The sequence below is a fragment of the Elgaria multicarinata genome, chromosome 3 (genome assembly GCF_023053635.1).
Source record: "Elgaria multicarinata webbii isolate HBS135686 ecotype San Diego chromosome 3, rElgMul1.1.pri, whole genome shotgun sequence".
NCBI lineage: Eukaryota > Metazoa > Chordata > Lepidosauria > Squamata > Anguidae > Elgaria > Elgaria multicarinata.
This window is the reverse complement of record NC_086173.1, coordinates 56,441,919-56,456,367: the sequence shown is the minus strand read 5'-3', so window position 1 is coordinate 56,456,367 and position 14,449 is coordinate 56,441,919.

The window sequence follows — 14,449 nt, the reverse complement described above, 5'->3', positions numbered from 1 at the left end:
TGGTTGGCCATTGTATGAACAGAATGTTGGACTCGATAGGCGTTTGTCCTGGCCATTCTTATGTTCTATATCCCATTTTAAATTTTTTGAGGGGTGGGTGGGTGGAGTATAGAGATTCATCATCAGCAGTAAGAACTTGTTTAAAACACCCAATCCACCAAAAGGGGGTTCTAGCCCCATACCTTCACAAGAAGACCTCAATCCCAAATTTGCCAAATGGGCAAACGCACTTGCAGATGGCATTCAATACCAAAGTACTTTAAAAGCAAGTACAGTTTTTTTTGTCAGCTTCAAAATTTGAAATCCAGGGAGGCAGAAAGCATTATATATTTTAAGAAAAGCAGAAAATGTTTCCTTAGCATAGTTTATTAATTTATTTATTAAAACTAATTTATTTCACACTATATCACTGGGATATCGTGGTGGCGTTAGTAATATTCTAGCCATCAATGTTCCAAGAAATAATTTCCAGACTGCTATTAACCCATCATTTTCTGAGTGGGAATGAAATGTCGTAAAGATGACACACTTGTTGTCCAAGACGATGGTGAGTAATTTTCCACTTTGATTTGGTCTGAGGACTCATTCAATCCATTCTATTTTATTCTAATTTCCCTCCTTTTAAATTTGAATGTAATTGTGTATCCTCTTTAACAGCACAATCCTATACAGGTTTACTCAGAAGTAAGTCCCATTGAGTTCAATGGGCTTACTCCCAAGTGAGCATAGGTTGCAGCCTAAATGACTTTTTGCCAGACCCAAAACCTTTTGGGGAACTAATATGCCTCTTAACTCCCCCCGCTCTAATTCAGAGGTTAACATCTTGGGACACAGGAATCAGATTTAGATTTAATACCTTTGTTCTCATACTTATATCTGTTTATATCGTCTCCCCTACTTAAAAGATTTAGATTATTTCATAGTAAAGACAGTAAAATCTAATTCCTAATTATTAGAAGATTATGCTTTTTCTCTAGGTTAAGTCCTTTCTATAAAATATTTGCAATTTCAAAACCAGCAAAGCAGACAACTAATTTGCCTTTGTTGAAACCAAAAATCCTAATAATAAATGTATGCAATGGAATTTACTGGGATTAGATGGGATACCATATGGCTGATCATTTAAATCAAGTCAGTTGTTCTGAGAATTATGTGCTGAATGAGGAATGTATAAAAAAGCAAACACAGAGGGAGTAAAACTGGTCCAAAAGTCTCGCATTGCTCTTTTTAGCCTGCGGGACCCTTAAGAATGAGGTGTCATGGTTGAGGGTGAGACATAATTTTCGTGCTATCATAGTTATCTTTAAGGGCGCTACTGAATCATGCAGCTAGCATTGTTTTGTGAGTCTTGTGAGCAACCACCTTTATGTGCAACAATTAAGGGCATTTAATTAGACTCCTTTACAAGGAGTCAAAGACTGGTTTGGACAATCACGGTGAGGGAAGCAACCATCATGGCTGCTTCCCCACTCCACCCCATGCTTGCTGCGCGCACACACACTATTTGCATTATTTCCTACACAGCAGTGCAGGTTGGCATGTTGTCCAAACCCAGCATGGGGTGGCAGGAGGGGGGAGTGTTGTATCCACCCTACAACTTACTACATGCAGGAGAAGTTGTAGGGTACGTATGCATACTGGATTTGGATGGCACGTCAACCCACACTGCTGCAGCGCAAATGGCGGTCATGCATGTGGCACAGAGAGGGGCTGGGGAAGCAGCCATGATGGTTGCTTCCCTCGCTGTAATTGTCCAAACTCACCCTAGGTGATTCTGTGCTGCTTCTGTCCACATAGAGGGCCAGATTTATATATTGTGAGTTATACAGTGAGCTTGAGCTTTCTGAGCTATAGCTGTTAAACTCCCATTTACAAGAAGGAACATAATTCTCTAGGGGAGTGGAAGACTCAATTGGTGTAAAAGAAAACAAATTTGTTTCATTGAATTTGGCAAAAAATGTACCCTTGTCCCTGTTTGATTCTGAAAGCAGCAGTGAACAGTTAATGGATCTACAGATACTGAAGGACAGAAAATTGGCCTCCTCCTCCTTTCTCTACTAAAATGCTATCTTTAGCCAGAGACAACTCATTCCAAGCTTGTTTGAGTTCTACTGTATATACTTCACCCTCATTATAAAGTAAAATATAAAATGGGTCACAAGATCATTTTCCTCTAAATGCCAAGTCCTGATCCAGAAAAATGCATGCTTGTTTCATTCAAATTTTCATCAATGCAAAATCTGTAGCACAATTTAGTACTGAATTATTCAAAAAAGAAGAAGAAAAGCATGCATAAAGAGCATTTAAAAAGTGAGTGGACTTGGAAGTTATCTTAAAATAAGAGACTCAGGAGTTCTCCATGATTCTAGGGCAGGCCAACATGAAAGTTTGTTTTAAAAGCTCACTTCCTTCAAAGTTTTTCTGACAAACCCCTGGAATTATTGCATAACACGAAATTGCAGGTAATTTTGAGAAAATCAACACATTGATTTTAATGCATTTCCCCCTCTTAATCTAGGTAGGGATCTAAGTTCCTAACAATATCTAATCTCCTAACATTCTCCTTCTCCACCATTCAGAGAATTATCCTTCTTTTGTACTCTGGATATATGGGGATATATTTATTTATTGCATTTATATACCACCCCATAGCCGAACTCTATACCTTTGCACCAGCAGTTGCCAGCAGGGCTGGAAGTGGGTGGGGAGTTCTGCTTGCCTGTGGAGACCTTTTCCTCCTGTTCCACCTGATCCACCTATTCCACCTGTCCCCACCCCCTCCCCAAGCTAATTGTCAGCCATCCAAGAGAGGCAAGCTGCAGTATACAGCCTGGTAGTCTCAGTTTTCCTTCCTTCTGCCCTCAGACTGCAGAGTTGAAGGGTAGGTACACTTTGGCCTCTGCTATTGGCCAGGGGACCCAGGGCTACAGGGAAGAGCAGTATGACAATGGAACCAGTTACCTAGGGAGGTTGTGGGCTCTCCCACACTAGAGGCATTCAAGAGGCAGCTGGACTGCCATCTGTCAAGTATCCTTTAAGGTGGATTCCTGCATTGAGCAGGTTGGTCTTGATGGCTTTATAGGCCCCTTCCAACTCTTCTAGTCTATGAGCCTATGATTCTATGAAGCTCCACCCCCTGCTTCCGAGGAAGTACATCACTGCAAGGGAAGACCAACCTGGCCCCACCCATCGGCCATTGAAATTGCAGCTGCTCCAGTGTTTGCTATCTTCTTCCCTACCCATTCCTTTTCCCTTTTCTATTGTGTCTATTAGATTGTGACCCTGGGGCTGCCTAGACCCCACCATTTTGCTGCCATGTTTAAAGACACCCCCCACTTTCTCTGCTGTGGAATGGCAGTGGTTAATCCTTACACAGAGAAAGCGTGGGGTTTCTGGTGACTATTTGGCCCACCAGGCCCATCCTCTGCCTAGGTGGCTGGAGACCAATCAAGGGTCACCATCTGCCCAGGAATGCCTTCGCTGAGACTCCGGAGTTAGGTTAGGCGGCGAATGCTCTGTATTCTCCTCACGCCAACAAAAAAGACACGGTAAATCCTTGACTTTTAAAACTCGCAGCTTTGTAGGAAAGCCCCACGATGGCTGTGAGATGGCTGCTGCAAGGTATAACTGACGCAGCACTACTGCACACCTACCATGGGCCTTTTAGAGCAACTAAGCAGCCCCTTGTGAATAAGAACTGTATCTTTTACTATCTGTACAGTGGTTAGAAAAATTTAGGTGTTCTATACGATAATAATAATAATAATAAATAACAACAACAATACTCACTTTTTCTTACAAGCACAGCACTTATTCTGCCTCTGCTTCCTGAGAAGGGTTTTCAAATGTTTTCATTTAATGCATAATGGGGTGCATAATGGGAGAAGGAGCTCTACAAATTTGTGATACTGACGATGAGGGAACAAATAGATACAAAGAGCATTTTTGTTGTTAGTGAAATGTCTTTCTACTGGAGGGTATTGTATTTGCTCTTCATTTTTCCAGGTACCCAAACTGCCTGCAAAGCTCAAATTCTGAGAGAAAATGAAATAAAATTCAGTAGCCCGTCTGAAGCACAAGGAGATTAGGGATAGGTGAGGATTTTTTTTCCAGTTTGATACGGATCTATTTTTTTTTTTTTTTGTAAATGTCTCCATATCTGAGATGAAAAGGATTTGAGATTTTTTTTTTAAAAAAAATTAGTTGTGGGAGAAACTGAACTGACAGATTCATCCTGCTAGGCCTTGATCTTAAAAGCCTGGGTCCAAAATCCCTCTGCGTTCAATCATATTAGTACTGCTGAATCAGGTTGCCCTCTCTTTATTGTGACAGGCTCCTGGTCTTTAACGAGTAGTGCATGGTCTTCTCCATACTGGGATTAGCTGAATTTGGCAGTGAAGATAGGTGAGAATTTAGTTTCAGTTCGTTCTTGATAAGAATTTACCAAAAGCTGCACATTTCTTCATATTCAGAATGGAAAGAACTTGAGATTTTAAACCATTCAACTGCACGCAAAAGCGAAACTGTCAGATTTGGTCAGCCTTGGAAGAGATTAGTTTAAATGAATGAGAGGTTACACAATCCCATTCACAAGCTCCTTCACACATAAAATAAACTCATGGAAGGGGAGTGCGGACTGTGCCTGCTGGCTCCACCCTCAAAGTCCCATGCCCCGCCTCCAGCACCCACATCTTTGAAAAGGAGAGTCTAAGTGCATCCAGCTGTACATGTGGAAACTGTGAACCACCCAGGGAGCTTCGGCTATTGGGTGGTATAAAAATGCAATAAATAAATAAATAAATAACCTCTTTTAGACATCATTCAGACACTGAGAGAAAGGCTGATAAAATGCATGTCATTAGAGGCAAGGCTCTCAGAGATGGCCCTGCTTCCACTCCATATGTTTAGTCTACACATGGGAAAGTTACTCCGGGACAGATTTTTACACTTTACTGTGGTCAGGCACTTATGAGACAGTCCTAGGCATATTTAGATAGAAAACTTCCAGCATCCTCCATCTTTTTCTGTCTAAACATGCATAGGATTGTGCCCTTAGTAAGATTAGTACGGTAGTATTTGTTCTGCTGAGAAAAATTACATCAGGAAGATTAAATATTTATCAGATTCATTGCTAGCCAATAATAGGAATGGATCCAGAAAGCCCATATATGAAAGACAGGAATATATAATATTGAGTAAAACAGACAGGGTATGATCCCATATCATATAATATATGGGTTTGTCAAGGCTATAGTTCTCCATACTCTTGATTGGGCATTGTAGTACACAACAGTGCACACTGTACGTTTTGATGTACTCATGTACATTTTCTTCAACACATGTTCCTTGTGTCAGCCATGCAGGCTTAACTGCGTATGCCAGCCCTTGCCAGCCATAGGACCAGCAAGGAGAAACACAGCCTGAAACAGCAGATGAAGCAGCTGTAATGGTTTATGCCATGAATGGGGAAGATGTGGCTCTCCGGATGTTGTTTGGCTGCATCTCCTGTCATTGCTCTCTGTTGGCTATGCTGGTTAGGGTTGATGGGAGTTGCAGTCCAACAACATTTTGAGGGCCACATGTTCCTTGACCATGGTTCATAGTCTGATAGTGAGGGTTGTACTTCTAATCTCTCCCTGCCCCCCACCTTCTGCTGTCTAAAATTCCACCAGCAACAACTTATCATCTCATTGAGACAGAGCTGTAACAACTTCTTCTTCTTCTTCTTCTTCTTCTTCTTCTTCTTCTTCTTCTTCTTCTTCTTCTTCTTCTTCTTCTTCTTCTTCTTCTTCTTCTAAATGTGCATGAGTGTACTGTCAAACCTGGGGATACAAAATGTGCCAGCCAGCCATATATAGTTGAAGTGAGAATTTATTCCAACAAATATATTTTGAAGACAAGTTTAGCTAAATGTCTCCAGCTGCACAAAGTGATATGATTAATTGAGCCTGACTAGGCTTTATCATGCGTCTCTAATATGCAGCTCCACATACAAGCAACCCCTGTTATCTGGTAATTAATTAATTAATTAATGGGCAGCTTATTTAAAACTTTTTTGCCCAGACAGATCAGCCTCCACCCGCCCCTGCTCCCTGACTGTCAGCAGTTCTTTTATGTGCTTTGAAAAACAACTCCCCACAGCACCCTGCCATAGGAAATGCACAGAAGAGAGTGAGAGTAAGGAACCAGCACTCCTATTCACTTTGCTTCTACAGTGGCTGATGTTGCCGACGCTTAATTTCACAGCTGAATGGTCTGGTGGCATTTCAGCAGCGCCCGTGTCACACGGAACATAGGGCAGGGCTTGGGCTGCAATGCAAACTCCACTCAACCTAATGCCATGGTACTTTGATCTAAAAGGATGCAGTTCCATTGACAATAAAGAACTAACACCCTGATCCCAACAAAAGAATTACTTGGAAGTAAACAGCTTTGAAATCAATGAGGCTTAATTTAATTTTTTTTAAAAATATGCATGTGATTGGTGCATAAATCCTCTGAAACCCAAATAATTTAGATTATAGGTAGTGTGAGTAGTATGTACAGTGGTATAGAATCATACAGTTAGCCTTATAGGTTCAATGCAGGAAACCCAGAGCTAGAGAATAGTATATTTGACACACACCCCCTCTGTGTGTGTGTGTCTCCCCCTCCTCCCCACTACAATCTGTCTTTGTATGTTCAGGTATATCCTGTCATTCCTTGGCATTCCTGTAATGGGAAACATAATACTGGGATATGCTGTTGGAGTTGCAATTCCCTCCCCCTGCTTGTTTTCCCCTCTTTTCTGACTCATTGCTATAAAGGTGAGGGATAGTGCTGTTTTCCGCCTTGAAGCTGCTGGTTAATACATATTCAGAATTTTGTTTCTGTCTCCAAATTCCCCAGCAACTGATGAGCTTTGCCAAGGGCTCTGTGTTTGCTTGGACCTGTTGAACTCCAACTTGGTGCCTGAATTTAAAATATAAGTTTAAATTAATACAATAGCATCCTGTCAACTTCTGACAAGGTTTATATAGAAGGCTGGATGCCTTTCCCCCCTAAAAACAGATGAAGTGTTCCTTATGAGTCCCACAGTGAAGTCATTAAGAGAAATGTCACTTTCCAAGATGGATACTTAAATTGCAAGAAACAAATGTACTCAACATATGTGACTAGCAAAATATCTGAGTGGTTTGCAGGCTCTATGCAGCTCTTTGCCATGGAGATAAGGTGTCCATTATGCTGCCCACAGTGGCCTAACTTTCTATAAAGCCACTATAGGTCACAGGCTAAGTTTGTGCCAAATTTGTTTTTGCTTGTTGTTTAAAGTCTCTCCGCTTGTGGTGCACTGTTGAGGATATAAATACCAGGTTAAATCTGAATCTTGAGAACATAGTATCTAAGGGCCAAACTACACATTACACAGAGGGACGTAGCTGCAGTGGGTGAGCACAGCTGCAGCTTATCATGTTGTGTGAACCCAGGCAGGGTGGCTTATTGCCATAATTAACAAGTCACATCAGAACCCTACTTCAGCCCATGAGTTCTGGGTGGCTTATTACCCATGGCAACAAGTTCACACATCATGATATTACTTCATGGCTTGAATATTCACAGTGGTGGCCAGTATGCACTGCAATACAGCATGGTTTATTTAAACTATAGTCATGCTGGCAATTGTGCGAACTGGGTCACAACCTTTCTATTTTTAAAAATAGAGAGAGAGGCCTCTGAGACAGTGAGTTTCAGCACTGACATGTCTTCTACAGTAACTATTTTCCCATTCAACATCATCCCTCCACCACTGCTATTTGCTCAGTATGAGAGATACAGGTACCTTTTCCTTTGTAGGACAGGGAGCAAGCATCCATGGGGGACAGGGAATGTCTTCAGCAGAAAAATGGAATTGTCAACAGAACGTAGAGGCTACTTCCAATTAAAAAAACAAAAGAGATGAAAACATTAAAGAGAGGTATACATGACTGAGTGTAATATGTAGTTTGGACCTTAAACCTACTACAGAGTGGAAATAAGGAGAAATGGGGATGGAGAAGTTACTTTTTTATTATTGTCCGCTCTGTCACACAGTTCTGTCAGGGAGAAGAGTAAAAGCCTCTTTCCTCCCACATTCTATTTCCTTGCTGTCTTGGCAGGACCTGTTGAGACACTGGGCATATATTCCTCCTCTTTACTACCAATATGTGTTTTATACCAGACTTTCCCAATAGAATCCTGGGAATTGTAGATGATGAAAACTTCGTTGGATTTCCCAATATAGCCTCAGGTTTTATGGCAGGGATAGGCAACCTGTGGCCCTTCAGATGTTAGACTCCATTTCCCATCATCCTGACAAGTGGCCATGTGGTTTGGGGTTGATGGGACTTGGAGTCCAAAAACATCTCAAGGACCACAGCTTGCCCACCCATTTTATGATATGCCTAACACAAGTATGCAGGACACCACAGGCTTCACTCGAGACTGTGGTCTTCATTTTCTATTTCATCCTGTTTTACATATGAAAGAAATCCAAGCCCCTCCCATTTTTAGTACACTTCTTCATGTCGGACCCATCTCCCATGAGTTAAGTCACCTACACCAGCCTCCCTTCTTGCAGAGGCTCAGCTCTTCCAGGAAGCTAATGGCAAGCTGTATCCCGCCCCCCAACCCCCAGGGCTAATGGACATCTTGAACCTGTGGAGAAAAAGAAGTGAGGGAGACAGGAGCAGGCAGAGACACCATCAGGGCCTGGTCAAATTTTCTGGCCCCTTCCCCTGCCCAGCTAGCTGACATGACCCTGTGGGGAAGAAGAAGGAATTGGTCTGCCCCTCCTTTGGAAGATACGAGGATGTGGGAGGGAAGCCCTGCTGAACAGTCTCCTTAATTTCTTTTTCTTTCCCCATCTTCCCTCCCCATACCCTTTTTCTTATGTTTCATGTCTTTTTTAGAATGTAAACCTGAACGCAGGGACCGTCTTCTTTACTGATTGATTGTAAACCACTCTGGAAGCCTTTTTTGGCCAAGGCGTGGGATAAAAATTCAATAAATAAATAAATGGTGAGGGTGGCAATGTACCCGGAGCAGTCTAGCAAGGAGCCTGATCACATGTATTTCAAAAGAACAGCAAACCTGTGTCGATAAAAGAGCAAAAGCCTTTTGGCAATCATAATTCGGCTTTTCCAAATCTCCACCTGACTATAATGGATTTCTATGGCCACCGCTTCCTTGTAAATTAAAAATGGAAAACACTGTTTCAGCAAGTGTGGGAAGTACAGAATTTCCAGGCTCATCCCAAATTCAGACAGAAATATACTGAGCAAGTGGATATGAGAGCTTCTGGGTCAGATCCAGACCAGAAATTTGGGTGATTATATATATATAGCACAAACATGCATGGCAGGCAAAAAATCTCCCATGCATGTGGCCTCTGCCAGCCTTTCAAGAGTAGATTAATATGCTTGGCTGGCCTTTCAAGAGTAGATTAATTCAGAGTCCCCTTGCTTCCAGCTGGGTTTTCTAAGCTCCTTTCATTTTTCGCTGTTTGCTTAGTCTGTATAGCCAGCCTTTCTCTGTAGGCCCCACACATTTGAGCTGTAAGTGGTGACCAAAGAGGCAGCTTACAAGTCTGTGGCTTTGCTGGACAAAGAAAAGGCCACATTTCATGAAGCTTCTTTTAGCATTTGTGAGAATGGAAATGTTTCCAAGTTGTTCAATGCAAGCTCTGCATTCTCTGCTCTTTAAAGCAATCTCCCCCAACCTGTTTCCCCCCCTCTAGATGAGTTGGACTGCAACACCCATCATCTGCCAGCCAGGCCATGCTGGATGGGGATGGTGGGATTGTAGTTCAACAGATACCTGGAGGACACCAGATTGGAGAAGGTTGCTTTAAAGAGACCAATACAGAATGCATAAAGTTCTGCCTGGAAACATCCTTAGCTCTGTGTATTGAAGGTTGTCTTGGTCTCAGGGCTGGCCCTATTATTAGGCAGAGTGAGGCAGGCAACAGATATTGGGAGGTGGTAGCAAGATTTTGGATGACAGAGCTGTGGGCCATGTGGCCTGCCTGTGCTCCCTAAATCAGCCTCCTTCCTTCAGGTGTGGTAGAGGATGTTACCCCATTGCCAATGTGTAAGAAACACAGTCCAGTTGGTGTTTATACATGGAATGGGAATTGCCTCAGTCATCAAAATGTCTTGGGTTGTCCCTGGTTTGTCTGGAACAGCTCCAAAGTTTTGCATTATCCAACATACATTATCTAGAAATGATACAATCTCTGTCCTGACATTGTGAGCTGTATAGGATGCAGTTTCACCCTAGCCTGGTATCCACCAGTTATTATGGACTTCAACTTCTATCAGCTCCAGCAAAGATGGCCAATGGTCAGGAATGCTAAACAGTGTAGTCAAAAACATCTGGAGGGCACCAGGTTGGGGAGGTTGCTCCAGAGGAGAAAGGGCTACCACTGAGAAACAGAAGTGAGTTTATGAGTATAGTAATTCTTATGCAGCACTCAAGGCTCCAGGCAATTACAATGTTGACATGCATCAAGCAGAAACTGCTACACACAGCTGCCATGCGATGATTTATCCCTGCTGTGACTTTAGTGTTAGCCCTGGCCATTGTGACATTCTAGCAGTAGGTGTAGAGAATTTCCATGCCACAGCTGCCAATTCTCAAGGTAACTGATGCTGATGCGGCAACTTTCTGTTCCAGACACTAGGACATGATGACTGCAACACGGAGGCCATTTTCAGCCATTCCCAGGTGATCTGGGATTCCTGCTAGGACTGGAGAAATGAAAAAGAATAACTAGCAAAAAGGGTAACATGGGAGGGCAATATCCACCCTTGCATCTGGTTGTACCTTAATACTCCAGAACATTAGCCAGCATTGTGCACCCTACTCCAGTATTCAGTAGGGGTGTGCACGGACCCCCCGCTCCGCTTCACTTGCAGATCCGCGATTTTCGGAGCGGGCTGCTTCACCCCGCCCCCGCTCCGCCCACTTCCGCTCCGCTCCGCTCGGAGCTCCGGATCCGGATCGGAGCTCCGTTTCCCCCCCCCCATAGGCTTGCATTGAAAGCTAAAAAATTATACAACTTTTTTTCTGTAAAAGTTAGAAATCTCACGTTTGGCACCATGACACCTCATGGGGGTATACACACGCACGCCAAGTTTCAAAGCAATCCCATCATCCCCTGATTTTTGGGGAATTTTTGAAAATCGGGCACACCATTCACACCCCTTTCCATAGCTCCGTCAATTTGCACGTTAGAAACCTCAAACTCGCCACCATGAAAGCTTATCCAGGGATACATATGCATGCCGAGACTCAAGGCAGTCCCATCATCCCCTGATTTTTGGGGAATTTATTAAAATCAGGCACCCCATTCACACCCCTTTCCATAGCTCCGTCAATTTGCACGTTAGAAACCTCAAACTCGCCACCATGAAAGCTTATCCAGGGATACATACGCACGCCGAGACTCAAGGCAGTCCCATCATCCCCTGATTTTTGGGGAATTTATGAAAATCCAACACCCCTTTCCATAGCTCCGTCAATTTTGCACGTTAAAAAAACCCCTCAAACTCACCACCATGACAGCTTATCCAGGGATACATACGCCACACGCCGAGACTCAAGGCAGTCCCATCATCCCCTGTTTTTTGGCGGGGCTTAAACCTGCAAAATTTGGAACTTCCAAAACTCCAAGTGAGCGCAGGAAGGACTTCTCCCCTGAGTCAAAGCCACACACACACAACATCCCTGCGAGGTGGGCAGGGGAGGAGGGAGGGAAGGCAGGCAGGCATGCAGCTGGCATTTCTGGGGGCATAAGGAAGTGAGCCAAGGATAAGCCAGTAATGCATATAAAATGGAATAAATAAACAAATAAACAAAGAAGGGGTGGAATTAAAAGCAGCAGTGTTGCTGAATAAACAACAAGAAGAACTTTTTAAAAAAGGCTATATCTGTCTTTTACCAGCAATAGGGGGACGTGCCCAGGGGAGGGGGAAGCAGCTGCCAGTTCAACTCATGATAGGCATAAACAACAAGAAGAACTTTTTTAAAAAGGCTATATCTGTCTTTTACCAGCAATAGGGGGACGTGCCCAGGGGAAGGGGAAGCAGCTGCCAGTTCAGCTCAAGAAAGCCATTGCTTCACCAACAGCTCTGAGATTGAGAAGTAAACGCTCACTTCAACTCATAATAGGCATCGCTCCACCACTAAGAAGTAAACGCTCACTTCGACTCATGATAGGCATTGCTCCACCGTTTTACTCTCTTTGGAAGGCTCTAATGGCCTTCCAGTGCAGGAGAGAGTGGGGGCACGTCCACGATGAGATGCCCTAGGGGAGCTCATCCCCTTGCGCCACATCTTTTCAGTTGTTCCCCAAAGTTAGGGTGGGTAGTAGTGCTGTGTTTCTATCTCTTATTCTTTGCTTAGTATATGATTTCAGGTTGTGTTTGTGCATTTGGTGGGGCTACTGTGTTAAAAAACATGGGGAAAAGTCCTTTCAGATTAAGAAAGAGAAGTTTCCCAGAATCCCAAGTTACCCGTTTTGCCTATGCCCTCCTCTAACTTTGGGATCATGTGATCATGACCGGGAGCTGACTCTGCCCCTCAGCCCTTTGAAAAAGGTATTTTTCCCGCCGATTTTTAAAAAAATTCTAGCGCGCAACCCGCACCACGCAGAGAGGTGAGAGTAGTCTCAAAATGACCCCCATCCACGACTCTCTGTGCACAAGAATTTTCAGAACAATAGCTTAAAAATCAACCCAGTTATCCCCTATTGTTTTCCGCAATGCAATCCTAAGGGCGAAAACCTCCATTTGACCCGCGCTGTCCCTGTTTGTAATGTTTGTTTACCCGATTTTTTAAAAAATATAGCACGCGAACCACATGACACAGAGAGGTGAGAGTAGTCTCAAAATGACCCCCATCCACGACTCTCTGTGCACAAGAATTTTCAGAACAATAGCTTAAAAATCAACCCAGTTATCCCCGATTGTTTTCCGCAATGCAATCCTATGGGCGAAATGTTTCAAGATGGCGATCGGAGTGCTCCGCCTGAACTAGGAGCTCCGAAAAATGGGCGCTTCTCTTCGCCTTGCTTCTAGGGGTCCGCGGTCCGCTTCTACTCCGCCTCTGGGTAAGGCAGAGCAGGCCAATCCGCTACTGCTTCTCCGCTCCTAATCGGAGCAGAGCACATGCCTAGTATTCAGGAATCACCAACAACCTCTCAGGATTTGCATAGTGGAAAATAATGTGCATTCAGCAAATGTAAACAGAATTAGGAGTGAATCTGGAATTAGGGGTGAGCAGTGACGTGGCCAAATTATTTAAGTTTGTTAAAACACAAAGGTATTGTGAAGAGCTCCAAAGGGATCTCTCCAAGCTGGGAGAGTGGGCATCCAAATGGCAGATGTGGTTCAATGTAAGCAAGTGTAAAGTGATGCACGTTGTGGCAAACTCCCCCCACCCCCAACTTCAAGTATAACCTAATGGGATCTGAGCTGACGGTGACCAAACAAGAAAGAGATCTTGGGATACAGCACAATGAACATCCAGTGTGCGGCCGCTGTAAGGAAAGCAAACTAATAGAATAGCAGAGTTGGAAGGGGCCTACAAGGCCATCGAGTCCAACCCCCTGCTCAATGCAGGAATCCACCCTAAAGCATACCTGACAGATGGTTGAATGCTTCTGGTGTGGGAGAGCCCACAACCTCCCTAGGTAACTGGTTCCATTGTCGTACTGCTCTAACTGTCAGGAAGTTTTTCCTGATGTCCGGCCGGAATCTGCCTTCCTGTAACTTGAGCCCGTTATTCTGTGTCCTGCACTCTGGGTGGATCGAGAAGAGATCCTGGCCCTCCTCTGTGTGACAACCTTTTAAGTATTTGAAGAGTGCTATCTTGTCTCCCCTCAACCGTCTCTTCTCCAGGCTAAACATTCCCAGTTGTTTCAGTCTCTCTTCATAGGAGGTTTCCAGACCCCTGATCATCCTGGTTGCCCATGTTAGGCATTATAAGAAAAGGAATTGAGAATAAAGCAGCCAGTATCATACTGCCCTTATACAAATCTATGGTGTGACCACACTTAGAATACTGTGTACAGTTCTGGTCACCACACCTAAAAAAGGATATTAGAGAATTAGAAAAAGTGCAGAAAAGGGCAACTAAAATGATTAAGGGGCTGGAGCATCTCCCCTATGAGGGAAGATTACTTCAACTGGGATTGTTTAGCTTGGAAAAAAGGGGGCTAAGGGAGACATGATAGAGGTGTACAAAATTATGCATGAGAATGTGGATAGGGAGACATTTTTCTCCCTCTCTCATAATACTAGAACCTGGGGTCATCCCAGGAAGCTGTTTGGTTGGCGATCCAGGACAAATAAAAGGAAGTACTTCTTCACACAGCACATAGTTAAATTATGGAACTCACTATCACTACCACAGGATGTAGTGTTGGCCA